Below are 19,979 nucleotides of genomic sequence, written 5' to 3'. Positions count from 1 at the left end.
CATCAATCCTTCCACAATAGTAGTTGGAGATTTCCAGTGGCAAAAAAACAAACTCTCCCTGTTGAATCTCTGCTGGTCTAACAATAGTGAAAGATTTTCTACATGGCAATCCATCCGATTCATTAGCTGGACCTGGATGAGATCCTGAAATGTGTAGTCTGGTTGTTCTGGCTGCAGCCTTGGGAAATGAAGTAAGGAGATGTGCCAGCTGCGAAACGTTAAGGCTGCTATTTTTGTATGAGTATTAGTTACTATGATGGGCACCACTTGCCATGTGCTGTGGGAAATGTTTTAGTTATATTATCAGTGAAGTGCAGCTGTGTATTAGTGAAAAGTTTGGTGCATTATAAAGTGGTAGTGGTGCTGGAGGTTCAGCACTTTAGCCCTAGCAGGTACAGAGTAGCAACACTGGAGAGGCTTTAATGGTTACTCCTGGATTCAAGGACTCACATTGTTTCCTCAGCGTGCCTCATTTGTGAAGTGGCAGCAGTGACACTGATGTCTGAATATCATGGCTCTAGAGACAATTTCAGCTTGTAGATGGCACTAGACCCTGAAGCAGGGATCCTGGAAATAAGTTTGGGCAGAAGACTTTTAACCTGGAACCATAGTGGAAAAGAGACAGAGCCCACCTTGCCCTGGTAGTGTGTGGACAGGGGAGGGAACACCCCCTGCAAGTGAGTGTAGTTTAACAGTAATAGCATGGTCCAGGCTGATTTACATGAAAGATAAGGAAATTAAACTGGTCTAGTTAAAGGAACAGGAGGGCTGGATTACCCCTGCAATGTGCGCGTAAAACTGTATATAATGGGGAAATAGCCAATTTTAGAGTATAACATGTATTACATTCAAGTTGGTGTTGTGTATTCCAGCTCTTTTTTAAGATCTCTTGGAAGAGATCTTCTCCTGTAGGATACATAAACCTGAAATACTGTGGCCTACAAATAAGAGCTTACAACGTTAATGCATCCTGCCAGCTGTTATGGGTTTAGCCCAACATCCAGAGTTAGTGTTCTATCTGCTACCTACCAGCCATAGTTCAAAGTAAATGGTCAGAAGGATCTAACCATAGTCACCAGCAAAGAGTTGTTGCAGCAGATATACAGATTAGCTAAAGGCAAGCAGTTCCAGTGGCCGGTGAAGGAGCTTGGTTGTGTGCAGTGACTATCCTCCTACAACTGGGGACAACACTCTGGTGATCAGTTGACACACTTGGCGAGTTTTTGGTTGAAAAGCGGCACCAGTAAAACTTTCCCCAGATAGGTTGGCAAAGCCCATCCTGTTACAAGTAATAAAGACCTGAGATTAATCTTGCCTGGTTGTTCCTTCCCTTTACAATCTTGATAATATACCACTTTACCAGAGAATGTACATTGCTCACAGTTACAGATGGGATTGGAGTTATGTGAGTTACCGTTGTAAAATAAACCCTTTGGGTCTATTTTGTACATATAATCATTTGGAAACCAAGTGGAAATTTAGAAGTGGTGGTATGGAAAATGTAACTGAATGGCCGGAGGCCACATAACCCCAGAAGTTTTCATAATTTTACAGATTTAAATTAATTTTACCCCTAATTTTAGATGCCTATTAATACTGTTTAGTTAAAGAAACTTCTTAGCAGTCACTGGGGTTATCTGTAATAATATGTTCCCTGCAATAATTACCTTTCTGAGATCTCTTTGGTTACCCTGCCATTTACAAAACACCCCAATAAACCATCCACATTAAGCTTGAAATAATGAGCCATGCACACACTAATATATCAGTCTCTTTGGGTCCAATCCAAATGAAGACATCTGCAACAAAGCAATGAACAGATAATTGTTACCAAAGTACCAGAATTCAGGTTTGTTCTAAAATTTTAAGATAACTGAAAAATAAGATGCAACTTGTAGACATTCATTTTAATGTGCACCCTATGACAGTAATGTAATGTCCCTTTCAATGTCTATTGATAGTCACCTCCCTGATGATGGCATGGGGGGGGGCAAGTGAGTGCTGAAGCATGGGGCCTCAGCAGGGATGAGAGTATACCAGAGAGAGGGTGTGCGACTTCTATCCCTTTTAATTTAAAGCGCCAATGTCAAACCCCGCAGGTTAAGTGTTTAAACACAAACCAAACATTGCCGCTTTAAATTAAAAGGGATAGAAGTCGCACTGACGTTAAAGTCTCCTGACGGACACCTCAGTAGTCGGAGTCACATGTGGTCAGCATCCTGCGCCCATCGGACATCTCCGACGTCGAGATGCAGGTAAGTCTGCTTCTCTTTAAATCGTTTTTTACAGATTCGGATTTTAATTGGGGGAGTCCTCTGTAACGTTATGGTGGTAATCATAAAAACGATTACCACTCTCGAGTAGAGGGCTGGCACATTTTAGCCCGGGGGAGGAGGGGCAAAACTGTACTCAGCAGCCTATTAAGAACATTTTAAAGTAAAACAATGCAGGTGGTCCAGTGACCCAACCCAAGGTAGACCACTATGGGACAGGCTCGGGTGGCAGTTGCCCCCTGCCCTCCAGCCCAGCCTGTCCCTAACTATATCAGGCTGCAACATGCTAGTGAAAAACTAGTAGTGTATTGATTCTGACAAAGAACAATAGACAGCCTGACGCAAAACGCTAAATTACCATAATGTTGCCGTACCAACCATCAAATAATAACTGCTCATTATTCACTCTAGTACTCAGCAAAAAAAGTTTTCTCTGCATGACACATTGAGCACATGCTGTGATTGCAAGTTCTTTCCTGTAGCCAGATGAGCAAGTAGATTGTACACTGTCAGCAACCCTGTAGTACAGATACAAGACCCTCAGCCTGTCTCCTGCTTCTAGACATTCCAACAGATTTTTATCTGAAGTTGCATTGTAGAGACCCATAGATCCATCAGTGTATCCACAATCCCTCAGATAGCTTAGCAGCTTAGTGGAAGTAAGGTGGGCAAATGTGGCCAATCGTGATGCTGCTTTGCTACAAGTACTCCATCTATCTTTACAGATGTGACTGATTACTACAGTGTATGGCACTTAAAAAGAACTACTTTTTTCAGATTCAGAATAATGCCAAATTCAAATGACAGTTTTCTATTTTCCAATCTCTAGGTCACCAATGTAATCATCCCTGCAAACTCTATCATGAAATGTACAGCAAAAGAACAAAATAGATCAGCAGGCAGCTATTTTTCTGGAGACCTAAATGCTTTGAGGTCTATGAAAATAGCTCAGACATTATGGCTTCTGCATTGGAGACTAATTTGTTTGTGGCAATTGATCACCAAGTAGTGAGTTAGAGAGCAGTGGGAAAAATTGCCAGTATGACATACCACTATATATTGACACACTTTGACCCCTGCATATAACCTCTAAAAGGCAAAAAGTCCACAAAAATGCACATCATGTACACTTGAAGTTCTGTAACTAAAGCATCTGAAAACTAAGAACTCCATGGCTACAAATAGCTACATCACTGAATCCCACTTATCCCTCCCATAGTTCCTTCTGTAACACAGGTGTGTCTGAAGCCTCTTTATATTTATAGATTCTAGTAATTATAACAATGATGTGAAACATTCGGGGTTCTGTGAAATTTTGAGAACATTTATATTGATAAATATTATCAAATAGGATGAAATTGTATTTCAGATTGGGTTGTCAATTAAAAAAGGTAACTACAGCTAAATCGGCTGTCATAGTGCACTATATATTCTGTAAAGGTTTTTTTTTGCTTTTATAGATAATCATGTAACACCCCTTTCCTCTGCTAGGTTGTGTGTACCAATCTTTGTGTGCTAATGGACTCTATACCGTGTATTCAGTGTCGCACTGTGCCTCCACCTTGGTCTAAGTACTGTAGGCTCTTTGTGTGGTAGTGTCCTGGAGTTAGCAACACCAGAGAGAGACCAAGGAACGCTCTGCCCCCCTACACTGGACCACAGGCACACACAAAGGAAATATTACTATACCAGGCTGGTCTTTAGAAGCCACACCGGCACGTTTATTAGTGAGGCGAGGACTCCTACATTTTTTGAGTGCCTCTGAGAATTCCAATTTCCATTTGCAACTGCTCCCTCACAAGCTCCCCCTACCCACTGCATGCTGGGAGATGTAGTTCTCTGTCTGCAGGGGAGGCATCCAAAGCACATGTGCAGCCGCTCGGGCGCCACAATTTTTAACAAAATAAAATAATGAAAAGTTTTTTCATTATTCTATTAGTCTACACAGGCTGGGGAAACTTCACTTAGCACCTCCTAATCAGTAGAGAAATCTAAAGAATTCCTTTTCTATTGCAAAAGTACCCAAGTGAACGGTCTTTCGCTTAAATGGACATTTAGGGCCTGGTTCATTAAGGAAAGGAAAGCAAAATAAGGAGCACATTTCCTCCTGGGCAAACCATCTTACAGTGCAAGGGGTGCACATTAGCATATTGTTTTGCACATAAGGAAAATGCTGGCTGTTTTATCATGTAGCACACAAATACTTGATAGCTTTTTTTTTTACACTGAAATTTAAAGACAATCTATGACAGCGTTTCCCAAACCCAGTCCTCAAGTACCCCTAACAGTGCAGATTTTCCAGGTCCCAAGTGAAATAATTAGTACCACCTGTGGATCTTTCAAAATGTGTTAGTCAGTAATGAGTACACCTGTGCTCCAGCAAAGAGATATGGAAAACATGCACTGTTAGGGGTACTGAGGACTGGGTTTGGGAAATACTAATCTAGGACATGCCCTACCCCCTCTATAAATCTGTCCCCACATTTAAAATTTACCTCCGCCCTCAATGCAACATGGATTTGCCAAGGTGCAAAGTTACTTCTTATTTTTGCTTTCCTTTACTTAATGAATCAGGCCTGTAGTGTGTTTCTGGAAGCAAACCCAAGCAGGGGAACTAATCTCAATAGGATGATTTACTTCCAAAGCTAGAAGTGGAGCCCCAAAGCATTCAAAAAGCAGGCACTATAAGCCCTCCCTGCCAGCTACTGATCTTGTACAGGCCTCACAAAACAACAATATCATATTATCCTGTGTTTAACTTTATAGATCATTTACTAACATTGCATTCAAGAGCAAAATTTGCACTAAACTATAGCAACCAAAAACTTGTTTTTTATTTTCTAACTGTCACTAGACAAATAATAGTTAATTTCTGATTGGTTACTTAGGTTCAGTGCAAATTCAACACCTAAATACAATGTTTGTAATGGTGCCCTGATAAATTATATGTAAGGCATGTTTGGTAATCTAATAAATTTATTTAAAGTTGGCATGCTTTATATTTCTTAATTCTTCTTTAGACATACAACTATTTCTCTTCAATTATCAATAAATTAAATCATGAAATTTTAATTTATGAACAGATAAGCAGAATACTCTACTCAGCTAATCCATATTTGCAAGATTGATTCAAGATTTACATTTTTAAAAGCCCTTACAATGTCAAGGTGTGATGTACAAAGTTACTTGCAACTCAAAGTCACAAATAGAAAAATACTCATCCCACAGTTTTTAGCTAATGACTGGAAGGCTGCATATGTGGGTCAAAAATTTTACATGGCAGACCATGTTATGTCAAGCTTGCAATGACATCACTGCTCATGCACTTGTGTATAAAACCACCAAGCTGTACACCGCATTCCATTACCATGCAAGGCAACTATTGAGATTGTTCTAACTATGAAGTTCCATTTCCTGTGTCCTCGCCCTACCCATGTAAAAGTGAAGTAAACTGTAAACCCCCCCTGCAATAAACATCTTTTAGTTAGTGGATAAGTTTGAATAATTGCTCTTAATATTGTTAATACATTTGTGATTCAGCATGATGGACATATTCTTGATGGGAGTCGGGAGCAGCAGCTCAATCAGCAACCTTTATACACCATATTTGGTACTCCGACTTATGTCTATCTTCAGCAGTAGTTCTCACGTTAAGGGCTCATTCAGATAAGCTTTTGAGCAGATTATTTATTTATTTAGTACTTTATATTTATTTATATAGAGCCAGCCTTCTCTTTACAATTAGAAACACAATGATAAAACAACACTGAGAATTAATGGACAGTCAAAGCCTTAAGAGTGCCCTGCTCACAAGTTTATGCTAGCCAAGAGGTGATTTGGTTAATGGGGACAACAGGCAGTCCATGTGCCGCCAGTGGTCCTACAAGCCTTTTTCTAGGGCCCCCAGCTCACTGCTTCCCTTTGGACTTATTCTCTCCTTTGTTTTAAAGCAGAGAATATGACTGCCTTGGAGCAGACGAATTCCGCATCACATGACTACCTCTCCATAACGCAGGGAGGTCAGGACTCATGCAACATACCATGGGAGGAGGAGGGAGTACAGTGTGCTCTCCCTCCTTCCTCTGCATGTAGGAGGGAGAGAAATAGCTAGAAGAAATAGATGTTACACTAACTAAAAGTAGGAGTGGTCTGATGGGCATGTGGGGGGGATCTGATGGGCATGTGGGGGGAGATCTGATGGGCATGTGGGGGGAGATCTGATAGACATGTGGGGGAGATCTGATGGGCATGTGAGGAACAAGTAGGAAGGTTTACTCAACATGTGGGGAGCTCTGAGGGGCATATGATGGGCATGTATGGGATATGTGGGGAGGTCCAATGGGCATGTGTGGGGCATGTTTTGAGGTCTTATGGGTAAGTTTGCATTTTTATTTTGAAGGTTAGAAGGCCGCACATTTGACCCTTTTAATTAATCAGGTAGCCCATCATTGTATTAGAATGTCTTGAAGAGCCAACAGCTCAATTAACAGTGATATACGAACATAACATAGCGTGTATCAAGCTTGCAATTTGCCAGACAGTACCACCTATGTGACCTAGCAGAATAGGATGTTCTTGTGTTTGACTGGTGGTGTTAGAATAATGTTTATTTATAAGCTTATTGTAACAACTACTGTACGCTATGTGTTTTGTTAAGTTAATTAAGTTGCAAAAGAAAAAAGGCATAAAAGACAGGAAACTTGAAAGTGACAATTGGCTGAGATGTGTGTTACTTCAGTGTAAGAAGGAGCTAGTAAGGTTTGCTCTGTAATAAAATATCTTCTGTAACTTCAATATGCCCGGACAATGTCCTGAATTAACTGCTGCTTACACTATCTCTTTTGAACTCATCTGAACATGCTGTATGCCAGGAGCCATACTCGATAAATTCATGTTGGCAATAAATCTAAATTACATTGAATGAGGTGGGATGTTTAAATGATTGCAGAATCTTTTCATTTTTAAAAATCACACAATAATAATATGATAGTCACTCTTCCTCCTTCAGAATCCTTCAAGCAGTCTGGAATTTTACTTAAATCACATTCTAAGAAATCTTTTGGTTCATGTTGACATGCCAGCACTTCATTTTTATCTTACCATTTCACATGTCGCCTCCTAACAGTGGCATGCTGAAGGCTCCTAGGCCCCAGGGCCATTTGTGAGTTCTGGTACTCCGGATATGGATTTAGTTGAGATTGGAGACATCCCACATCTCAAGTCTAGAAGAAGCTCTGTGCAATGGTGTCAAATCAGCATGCTCCTAATTTTAAAAGCTTCCTTATAGCTGCTTAATAGGCTTGCTGTAGTTTCCGCAGTTGCAAAAAGATAGAAAGAGTCAGGGAATTCTGAGAATACAAAGTCTGCTAGGGTTACCGCTACTAATATATATATATATTCTATTTATTTATTTTTTTATATATATATATATATAAAATACTGCCTTCTAAGTGTCTAAGCGTTCATGTAGAGCAGGCCTGGCCAACCTGTGGCTCTTCAGGTTTTGTGAAGCTACAAGTCCCATTATGCCTTGCCAGCTATCGGCTGTCTGTATACTGGCACAGCATGCCTGGGCCTGTAGCTTCACAACCCCTGGAGATACAGGTTGCCCAGGCCTGTTTTAGAGCTCATACATATGGAAGTGATATCATAACAGGTCAAGGCCTTAAGTAGGATGGGGAAGAATATTGAAAAGGAATAGAGAGTAAACATTTTTAAGGGCATTCTATGCATTTGAATTTTTCACCAGCTCTGAGCTGTCGGAGATTGGGTCTTGTCCTATACTTTTAATGAAACACATGTTGTGCCTTCCAGTTTCACTTTGACAAAGAAGCACATTTATAGAACACACAAGCGCCATTGGTAATAAAGACATTTTTTATGTCCTTTCATTCTCATAATTCATTTGGGCCATAAACCTTAACCATGTCTTATCCAATGAAAGGGGAGGTAGGTGATGAGTAGTTGTTCACCTTCATGTACACTGGGAGGACTATCCAGTACAAAACCAAAACATTTTGCACTGTACCTCCAGTGTGCTATGTATAGTGGTCCAGTGTATTTACAGTCATAATAGCTATAGGTGGATAGGAGTGATTTACTGTGAGAACCAATCAATTGATGTCTCATAGATATAAAGCCTGCGTTAAACAGAAAGTTTACATTCCATGACATAAACTGACATGTTTACAATTCTATTTGCATTTGCTTTATAGTTCAATGGAAGCTACTCTTCTGTTACCAGCAATTTTCTGGAAAAAAAGTGGCTAAAAAGATGCATCTAGTATCCTTTAAAGATATTACTTACAGATTAGTATAAGGCAATAACTTACATCTTCATCTGTAATTAGTTCTGATAAACCATCTGCAGCTTTTACATATATATTTTTGAATGTTATCAGTAGCCACCTTTAATATTTTAAAAAAAAAATTAAGTCCATAATAAATTTGAGGTTCCTTTATATAATTTTTTAACATTACAACAAAGAGCACGTATTACCTATATATTCATGAAGAAGTAAACAATTCACTAGGAACCAATGACTGATGAGTATTATCAGGAAGATCCTATGGAACTTAATAGGCTTTATGCACAAATATTGGTTCAGACCAAAAAATGTCTACCTTCACTGTGTGTAGACAACAGGTGCTTTTTAACATTTATTGCTATGCAGCAGTGGTTAGCAAGCCTCTCCTTAAGTGCACCACCAGGGGCTACAGTAATGATGTTCTTGCCTGTCTGTTTACAGCTTCAGCGATTAAGTGACTTTTAGTGAAGACACTTGAGGAGCGAGTTAAGAAATGATGTTATATGAATTAAAGACAACGTACTGATGATTGGCTTTCATCAACAGTATGTTCTTTTCCTCAAATAATTTTGGTGACAAATGGGTTTACTTGGGGACTCTCGCTTGTGGTCACACAAAAGAGTGAAAGAGATATACTATGACAGTTTAAACTTATAGGAGCCTATGTATCAAGATAATAGTTAAGCAATCATGATAGAGAAAGCTACAAATAAAAAACAATACAAAGAGTAAAACAAAATAAAAACAGTAATCCTGGCTCCCTGGCAAGTTCTAGTAGTATTTCAGAGCTCAGACTATCTGTTTGCTTGATAAATGTTAAATAAAATCTCCAGCTCACAAGCAGATAAGTCAGACACAACTTTATATCATTTTACATACCATATCTTACTATCTCATTATGAATGTGTACATTTCTCATTTAAACTGTTTTTGGGTTGTCCTACCATGACACACTATTGTGCTAGAGCATGGACATAACATTGTATTGAATCAATAGTTTCTGGTTAAGTACATTTTCCAAGTGAACTGTGTGCTTTACATACATAGAGGCTGATGCTGAGTTGAAAGCATATGTGTTTTTAAAGAAAACACTCAAATAAAATGCACGTAAAAATAGCGTATTTACGCCCATATGCTGAGTTGGAAGTATCTCAAGAAGAGTCCCTTTGTCCAGGCATAACCCTGGTTCTAATGTAAGGTATATATATATATATAATTACTTATACACTGGAAGTTATTTGAAGACAACCAACAAGTTCTATAACCAAATAAAGGAGCTTTAATATAAATTAGGAGAATGCCTCCTAACACACTTTTATGCACCAGTAGCATATGTGCTACATCTGATACAATTATACGCAACCAGATCAGTAGCACAATAAAACTTTTAACATTTATTTTGATAGCAAAAAAAACATTTGCTATTAGATTTCATTTCAATTTAAAACCTTTTATATTACAGCAGGTATAATCTTCAGTCTTATGTTTGAATGAAAGTAGCAATAAATGAATTCTAAAATACAACCACTAATACATATAAAACAGACAAGATAAATGAAGAAAGCACTTTCAGCTTCAGAAGTGAATCTGCAATCAGCTAATCAGAAGAGCTTATGCTGGGTACACACCACGGGTTTTTCAGCCAATTATTGGGTCAATCGAGCAATAAACGACCGATCTAATATCGCATCAGTGTGTATACTTAAATGATGAACAGGAGTCGTTACAAAGCACCGATCGTCGTTTCATTTGATTGTTCTGCAGAGCTATAAATCTCATTCCAAAGTCGTTCCAGTTCTGCAGTGTGTGCGCACTCACGATCAGGATCTCCATAGAGTTTACAAAGTCATGATCAGTTCTGAGAGATGAAGAGCACAGATCTGAGGGTAAATCTTTTAAAACATGTATAATGTGCACACATGAATCGGCATGCTCATCGGGACTTTTTTTTGTCACTTGGTACAATTGTTGTCGATAACACATTGGTCGGAAAATTCTGCAGTGTGTACTCAGCCTTAACTAGTGCTGGTGATTGTCATCATCATCAAGTGTGTATGTGCACCAGTCCTCAAGTATCCACAACAGATACGGAGATGAGGCTATTGTCAGGGGTATCTGCAGCTACATGCAGGTCTGCCTGAGCTCACAATTATGCAAACGCCCTTACGGTACTGGGATTGCATTTGCATTTTATTGTGGGCATGCTCAGTACAAGTTTGCGCACCTTTCAAAAAGCAAAGGGGCATATGCCCAACTCAGCATGAGCCCCATAGAGTGCCCAGTGCTATCCACAAGCTGAACCTGGGATGTGCATTACAGCCTCAAGGGGCCTATTTATTAAACCATGCGGAAAAGGGTTTTTTAGGTAAAATGGCTATTTTATGAAAAGCCTAGCTTTAGGTTAACTATCGCATAAGACCGCAGTCCAATTATTCTCAATGGGGACTGCTGTCTGGGCCAATTTATCAGGCGCCAAAAATGCTAGCTTTTCAGAGCTTGACCCAGATGGCGCTAGCAATTCTACCCTATGAGGAAAGCGTCGCAAGAGAGGGATTTTCGGATCCCTCCCCAACATTAAGGATGTCAGGTTAGATCCCGGAGTTATTGTAAAAATAAAGTCATTTCTGGGGCAGCCTCTATCGGATGTGCTGTCCTGGGATGACTTTTGTAATAAAAGGCCACATTGTATCTTCCCTTATCATTGCGATAAGGGATGATAAGTATCAGGGGTAGAAATGGAAATAATAATTAATAAATTAATTAATAAATAGGTTCCCAAATCTTTACAAGCAAAATCATAAAATATTATTTCCTGAAAATCTGTGGCACTAAAATCTAAATAATATACAAGTAGGGTCACCTGTGTTGCGCGGGTCCGATTTGTAATATGCAGTAGTTTTATATACTAGCAAAATTATTTGTTAAAAATACCAAAAATGTAATTTTAAATAAGATTTGTCGCTTTGTGGTTTTGTCGTTATGTTGTGTGGTCGCAAGGTTTCCTTCCAGCAGTCAAACAATTGTTTACAACCAAGAAGTGATGTTTTCAATATATGTCGCTCTGTTGCTTTTTTACATTGACACGTTGACGCTATGTGGTCTAAAAGCTTTTCGTTACTAAATAACTATGTACGATTTGGCAGCTCTACCATGAGCTGTGGAAGATATTCACCACCAATAAACAGATAAATAAACAAAGAAAAAAACAAACACACCATGGTCCATTTCTAATATGGGTGTAACCTAAGTGCTCATCCAAACAAGTGGTTTCTTGAGCTCTTTTGAACACAACTCAAGAAAATTGTCAGAAAAGTAGCACGGCATAGAGATCAATTAATCTCTATGTTGCAACCCCTCTGTTGTCCACATGGATATCAGTAATATGGGCAACTCATAGACTGCTGGAAGAAAATGATGTCAGCAATGTCTGAAACACAGTGCGAAAAAACTCTTGTGTGGACATTTTCTTGTGATAAGTTACTGTGAATAAAACTCATTAGGGACATTCCGCCCACTCAGTCTAGCTTCGAAAGGTATACTTGCAGCACAAAGTATGCTATTTATTTGATTATTACCTAAATGTTACATATCTAGATAAGAACCATTTCATTTCAACCCAACAGAAATACACTGGATTTTACGCAATAGAACAAGTCTAGTATAAGCTCAAAGACACAAATAACATTAACTACACACACTGCTCCCACTATGGATTATAGGAAAGTACTATTTTGGATGACCGTGTAACTGTAGACTGCGAGATATTAAAAACCACGTTTGAGAACTGACAACAGCTGTACCATGTCTGTACCATTTCATTGGCAACATTAACCCATTCTATTTCTTACGGCCTAGCAGCAGACCAGGCACAAAGTTATTCTCACCTTTAACTCATTCTATTGACCACCATGAAATGATATGGCATTGACTTACCATTTTACTAAAGGGAAATTATTCCCTGGGTCAGATTTCTACGATACGATTAGTTTCACAGTTTTCATATACAAGAATCTGTACAAAGAAGCACATTGTTTATCTGCATATGCTGCAGTGGAAAAATATGGCATCTCCCACTGTTTTAGGGTATAGTGAAACCTCATCCATAGTTGAGCAGTGGCCAAACAATCTCCAAAAATGGTAGAGTATTACTTCCGTTGCCAATTAATAACCTATGAACAAAGCAACTTTCAGAAGAACTTATATAATATATCTGTGTAACTTGTTTAATCAGTATGTCTGGTCTTTGTGTTTTTTGTTTTTCATGTATTATATAATGTGTTATGGATCATTTCTGTCTGTGTATTGTATACTACTGTAGGTGTTTTGTGTGGTGTTGCAGACCTTTTGTGGTGCCAATTATTATTAATAATAATAATAATAATAATAATATACTCAGCTACACTGGCTTCAATTTAATCTTAAAAACCATAAATCACCTTTATTAATATAAATGGAAATATTGAACATATCTTATGCATTGCTTTTTTCTCCATATAACACATAATCATATTCCACAGAAGCATTTATAGACAAGTGTTTTGGAAATATAAAAATGTTTTCTTAAAAGTTAACTCATGCCAACAACTGGCTCATGCCTTCTTGTTTTTCAGAACAGTTTAATAACTTTGCAATCCGGTCTAGTTGCCAAATCTGTGTTTCCATGACAGTCCCACAAGTGAACCCCACTTCTAGGACACTGTCTATAAATGAATGGACCTTACTGCCAAGAACAATAATAAATCTGTCAGCATCGTGGAACAGGCAATCTGTCACTCCATCATTTTGCCACCTTATACAAGAGCCTGACTGCAACATTCATTTTTACAAAAAAATAATGAGAAAATGCACTTATATGTAATGGAGGCAGCAAAGTTTTCTATATACATTGTACCCTTCTGCTACAGAAACTTCCATTAGTTATTAGTATTGCTTCCTCACAGTGCTGGGTTCATGGGCTTGAGTCGAACCAACATATTATCATGTGTGGAGTTTGTAAGTTCACTCTATGTTTTCATGAGTTTCCCCAAGGTGCTCAGGTTTCCTACACAGCCCAAAAATATACTGGTAGATTAATAGGTTTCTGACATAAGGTGAGCTGCACTGGGCAGGAACTGATGTGAATTATTACATATTCTTTGCAGTTTCTTACCTGCTTTTCAGGTGTTAGTGATATGCTGGGAGTGTGGCGCTTGGCTATGATGTCACAGACTAGAGCCACATTCCTAGTCTAATAGAGGAGTAGAAGATGCCACCCCTTACTGACTGCTAAAATAAGAAGTGTGGTGGGGGTAGGGTGTAGCACCCAATGGGGTCTTTAGTGCTCACTTCCAGCAGGCTGTGTCAAAGCCTGAATACATGTTTATACCATTACCTTTAATGCACGCAAATCAATTTTTCTTTTGTGAAGTGGAGGTAGCTCTCTTTTGTTGGAGGAATCAATATGAGAATGCCTCAGTGATGTCTCTAGATCCTCATTCTCATGAATAATTGGTTCAGCTCATAAAATGGCTGCCTCCAATGTATGTATAGGACATGTACACTTAAAGAGCCCACCATTCGCACGATAAATCTGTTTTCAGTGGACTAGATTATAAAAATATAGTTGGAGCCTGTGTTATATTTTATTGTACCGATGAACATTATGTATCAGAGAGCACACGCATATACAATATGATTGGGACATTTATGAAAACTGGTACATAGGAAAAAAAGTGATATTGCCCATAGCAACCAAATGAGATTCTATCATTGTTTAGTGATGCTTAAAAATGAAAAAAAAAATTGTTTGGTTGGTATGATCACCACCTTTTTTTAATTTACACCAGTTTTCATAAATACCACCAATCACGTCTGCCTCTATGTGCCTGCGTTTATACCACCAGTGTGCACAATTATGGTGCATTTTCAGCATTGCACACAAAAGAAAAGTGTATGACAGGTAGGTGCAGCTACTTAATGCTCACCATGCATCTATCACAATGCAAAACCACAATGGCATATGGGCATCTGTAACATTTAAATTAAGTAAAAGGAAAGCTGACTGTGTACACTCAGAGGTGATTATTTTGTAGCATAACAAACTCAGAGGTTTCTAGACGCACAGACTGGATTAGTTTGTCCAAAATGTAAATGTGCATGAACTTATCTTTCACTGGCAGACCTGGCACAATAATGCAAGAAAACATCCCCTTTATCCTGCACATCTCTAGCTTGTTAAAAAAAAAATAAAAAAAAAAAAATAAAGGTTAAATTATTACTTAGATGACACTCATTTGGTAAAGTTGCCACAGGAACACAGATAGGCAGGAGTCTGCACTAGAGCACAGGCACTGCGCACAGGTAAAGGGGTCACAGACACATGCTGCAAGCATCAGCAAACTCTAGGCAGGCGGTACTCTTACACGCAGCTGTAAGAGTACCAAAGAGGACGTGCATTACGCTTGCACACTGTAATCGTGTTAATAATGACTAAAATTAAGTATAAAACAAAACCTGCTCATTATGAGTATCTTATACGTTAGTAGGTTTTATTTTCCCCTACAGAAGAGAGATAACATATCTATCTCCAAGAAAATGCCCCTTCTGTAGATTTGTATATATTTGCCTGCCCCCTTGGACGCTGAAATAACGAGACCAGCTGACTACTAATAGTCAAGCTATGAGAGGAATTCACAAAAGTAATGATCAGCTTACTATGTGTTTAAATACATTTGTGTTAAAGTTTGAAATCACAAACAATTAACATATGTATTAACGAAATAATAAATCTACTTAATGAAAATGTTTTGAAATATTTTTTTATGTATTTATCTTCTATGAAACTGATTGTTAAGAAAGCCTTTGGAATAACTTTTTTAAAATCTGAAAATTAATTCACTAAAATTACAATTATAATGATAAAAAACATGCTTCAAACTTCAGTGATAATAATATTTAATTCACAGTATTAATAAGCAATAGCTATGCTATGGTCAATACCACTTTTTTACTAGTACCAGTCTTCATAAATGTCCCCAATCATATTGTATATGTGTGTGCTTTCTGCTACATAATGTTCATTGGTACAATAAAACATAACACATTAATAAGGGAATGTTATTAAGACTTTTTGGAATTCTTTAGGAAGAGACCATCTATAGAATGTAGAAATCAGCAAAGGGATAGCCCCACATTGAATATGTAATTCTAAATCTTGGCAATAACCTATTACTGTATGAAAACATATACATTTAATTCTATGTAACAAACAATAATATTAATAATTTATACACTATTAAATATTTTTTTTTGCCAAAAAATAATAAAAACAAAGCATTTTTTAGGTTGTATTTTTGTACAATGAAGTGGGAGCTGATTAACAGTAAACAGCAGCTTAAGATTTACATAAATATAATATTGATCTCGACGTCCCCCCCCTCCACTAGAATAAATGGGTGGAGCCTGTGTAACCTTATATGCGAACATAATTGCAATGTAAATTATTGTTTGGAAGGATATTGTTTTTCAAATATGTACAACAACCTGACCCTCTGTAAGCAATGAAATAATCATGTATTTGTCACCAATTGTTTATATATTATTTTAAATCAATATTTTGTTGCAATACATCAGTAACTGCCTCCTTCTCAACATTCCTTTAAAATATTTAAACAATTATGATCTTTCCACACAAATACATAACAGACATCAGTGACATTTCAACAGATTAAGAGCAGGATCTCAAATAGAATTTGAAGTTATATAGCGCAATGTGGATGAAGCATTTATATTAACTTTTTTATACAGCATTCGTATAATACATTTACTAAATAATTACACCATTTTTCCAACAGTTACAGCCATTAGGAGCTGCCTTCAGTCTATTCAATTCTGCCATCAAGAGAAACATTGTCCAATTCATTTTCATTATAACAAGATAATTATGGATATGTCAGTATTTATAATAAACTAATTTTTTTAAATGTTAGTAAACAAATAATGATTTTTTTTTTTTACAGTTACTCATGACAGCTATCTGCTGCAGTATGAGCAAAAGGTAAAGGTGAAGAGAAGTATGGAAAAGTGTTCTGTAGGAACAAAGTGTAATTGTTACCAGTGTCATGTCAATGATGACCTAAATGAGAACATGTTTCTGAATGCCCCTTACCTGTGGCTCCCTGGTAAAAGTCCACTAGATTACTCTATCTTCAGAAAATATTATTACAGCCAAAGATCTGGGATACAGAGATCAGACCCTTATTCCTCCCTGATAGCAACACGATAAACTGCTCCTTGAATGAGGAGTGACAAGTGTAGAGGTGACAGGACAGCTGAGATGTGAAGGCTGACACAGAGAAATCGGAGACTTCATAAGTTACCACTAACATGGCTGCTATAGGACCAATAAAGAATTACAAGGGTGCAGGAGATGGAATATAAAGTGCTGTACAAGATTCTGGGAGATTATTTCACTGATGTGGGATGCTGAAGAAGATAAAAAAAAAATGTTGTTTAAATATCTGTATAAATCCCAAAGTTCTATCAATTCTAAATATTGAAATGGACATTCTTTGCATTCCACCTGAACCCTACAACATTCTAAATATTGCTCTAGGCATTCTAAAGTGACATTCTGCATAACATACAGGAATAAAGAATTCCTTACGTCTCTTCTTTCAGCACAGCTTTATAAACAGTTCACTTTGGAAGAAACTGACTCACCATGAGTCATTGTATATTCTAAATCTTTGTTAGTTGTTCTTTTTAGATCTATAAGGTGCCATAATTGTGCATGCCATGTTTCATTTTATTACATTTATCAAGACATGTTACAAAATATTAGAAGGGATTGACATTGCTTTTGAGGTATATTGATTATTAAATTATTAAAATGATAACATCAGAATTTCTTAATATTCTTTCCCATGAGGTATGCAGGTATATAACTAGACATTTGTGGCCCCATAGCAAAATATAATATAAAATATAAATGTTGATGATGATGTAATGCCAAAAGATGACCGCCCCCTTCCCCCCACATATACACATGGGTCAGACCATGTGTATATGGTACCACCTGGTACTATGGTAGTTCAGTCTTTGCTACACATACACTGTAAATAGCATAAAAGATATATTATTACTCAACAGATCTACAATGAAGGCAGTAGGGGAGAGTCGACGGTATGGCACACCACCATATACACCCCCACTTCGATCAGTGTATATATGTGTGTATATATGTTTGTGTGTGTATGTGTATATATATATATATATATATATATATATATGAAGATTTTTACTCACCGTAAAATCAATTTCTCTGACTCCATTGGGGGACACTGCGAGACATTGGGTATAGTAGGTGGGTTTAGGAGTTTAGGCACTTAGGGCTAGATTTACTAAGCTGCGGGTTTGAAAAAGTGGGGATGTTGCCTATAGCAACCAATCAGATTCTAGCTTTCATTTATTTAGTACCTTCTACAAAATGAAAGCTAGAATCTGATTGGTTGCTATAGGCAACATCCCCACTTTTTCAAACCCGCAGCTTAGTAAATCTAGCCCTTAGACTCCTTCATTACTATGCCCCTCCCCCTCCTGCAGATACCTCAGTTTTTTCTAACCAAGTATATGAGAAAAAGGCCTACAGGGCAAAAAAATACCCTTAAAACTCACCAAACAGAACTATTTACAGAACAAAGGAGGGTGCGCAGTGTCCCCCAATGGAATCAGAGAACTCGATTTTACAGTGAGTAAAAATCTTCTTTTCACTTTCCTACCACTGGGGGACTCTGAGAGACATTGGGGACATACCAAAGCTGCCTCTAAGGAAGGGATTGCTCTGGAATGGCCGCATGCAATACTTTACAGCCCAGGCTCGCGTCAGCAGATGCAAAGCCCTGCAACCTGTAAAATTTTGAAAATGTGTGGACAAACAACCAAGTTGCTGTTCTACACAACTGCTCTGCCGAAGCACCATGGCGTGCCGCCCAAGAAGCGCCAACAGCCCTGGAACAATGAGCTCTCAAAGTCACTGGGACAGTCTGAGTGGCCTGAACATAAGCCAACCTAATGGTGGAAGTCATCCAGCTTGGAAGCTGGTGAACCCTGCTTATGAGCATCATAAAGGACAAAGAGATCCTTAGTCTTATGGACAGAGGCCGTGCGGTCACAATAACATAGCATAACATAGAAGAGCATGAACCACATCCAGTAAAACTAATGCATCATCCAAAGAAGAAAGGAAAGAAGGAAAGGCAGGGACCACAATCTCTTGATTTAAGTGGAACCTGGACACTACCGTTGGAACAAAATAAGGCTTGGTGTGAAGCACCACTCTATCCTCATGGAAAATCAAGAATGGAGGAGTGCAGCAGAGCGCTCCCAATCCCAAAACCCTACGAGCTGAATCTATAGCCATAGGAACATCATCTTCCAAGTAAGATGTCGTAAATCACTGGAATCCAGAGGTTCAAATGGAGCCCGGGTAAGTGCAGTGATCATCAAATTAAAGTCCCAAGGCTCCACAGGATGAATGAAGTGGGGCTGCACGTGAAGAACCCCTTGAAGAAAGGTCTGAACATCCCTGCAGTCAGCTAACTTGCGCTGAAAGTAAATGGAGAGCGCTGAGACCTGAACATTAAGAGACCCAAGGAGTCCTTTTTCCAGGCCAGCCTGCAAGAAGGCTAACAGTCGAAGAAGGCTAAGCCTGGATGTATGGAAACCCTGGGATTCACACAAAGAATGTATGCCTTCTAGACCCGATGATATATGGCTGAGTAAAGTATCTATCTGGTCTTGATCAGGGTACCAATCACCTCCTGCGAAAAACCCCTGGTCCTAAGAATTAGGATCTCAACAACCACCCCGACAAAGTTAGACAATCTAAAGAGTGGCAGAGAAGAGGTCCTTGAACCAGAAGATCTGGCCACATTGACAGACGTAAGGGAGGTTCTGCCATCAGTCTCAGAGTTTCTGAAAACCATGCCCTGCGAGGCCATTGAGGAGCTACCAAGATTACGGGAACCTGCTTTCTTTTTAACTTTGTTTAGCATCCGCGAGAGCATAGGTATTGGAGGGAAATGGTACACCTGGCGGAAGTGCCATGGAATTGTCTTGGCATCCATGAATAATGCCTGAGAGTTCAGCCTGGTCGCCATGAGCGATTACTGGCGTGACCCAGCGTTCCAGACCTAATTGAGAGACCATTCGCCTGGGTGAACCCTCTGTCTGCTGAGGAAGTTGGCCTCCCAATTTTCCATGTTGGAAATGTAAATAGCCGATATTTTGGGAACATGACGCTTCGCCCATACCATGATCCTAGCTGTCTTCCTCATGGTCCCTAAGCTGCAAGTTCCTCCTTGGTGATTTAGATAAGTCACGGCCGTGTCATTGCCTGATTGAATCTGTAGAGGTCTTC

General features: G+C 38.6%; 1 protein-coding gene across 1 annotated transcript in view; it reads right to left on the bottom strand.

The window, feature by feature from the left end:
* The window catches only part of STAC3 (SH3 and cysteine rich domain 3), a 67,426-nt gene extending 50,536 nt beyond the window's left edge, over positions 1 to 16,890 (bottom strand). Inside the window, exon 1 of the mRNA XM_075199404.1 lies at positions 16,728 to 16,890. The gene's annotated coding sequence lies outside the window, so the exon portion shown is untranslated. The remainder of the gene's footprint in view (positions 1 to 16,727) is intronic.
* Positions 16,891 to 19,979: the final 3,089 nt, after the last annotated feature.

This window comes from Mixophyes fleayi, chromosome 2 (assembly GCF_038048845.1).
Source record: "Mixophyes fleayi isolate aMixFle1 chromosome 2, aMixFle1.hap1, whole genome shotgun sequence".
In the NCBI taxonomy this organism is placed as follows: Eukaryota; Metazoa; Chordata; class Amphibia; order Anura; family Limnodynastidae; genus Mixophyes; species Mixophyes fleayi.
Note: the sequence above shows the minus strand (reverse complement) of the source record. Positions and strands in the feature narration are given on the sequence as shown.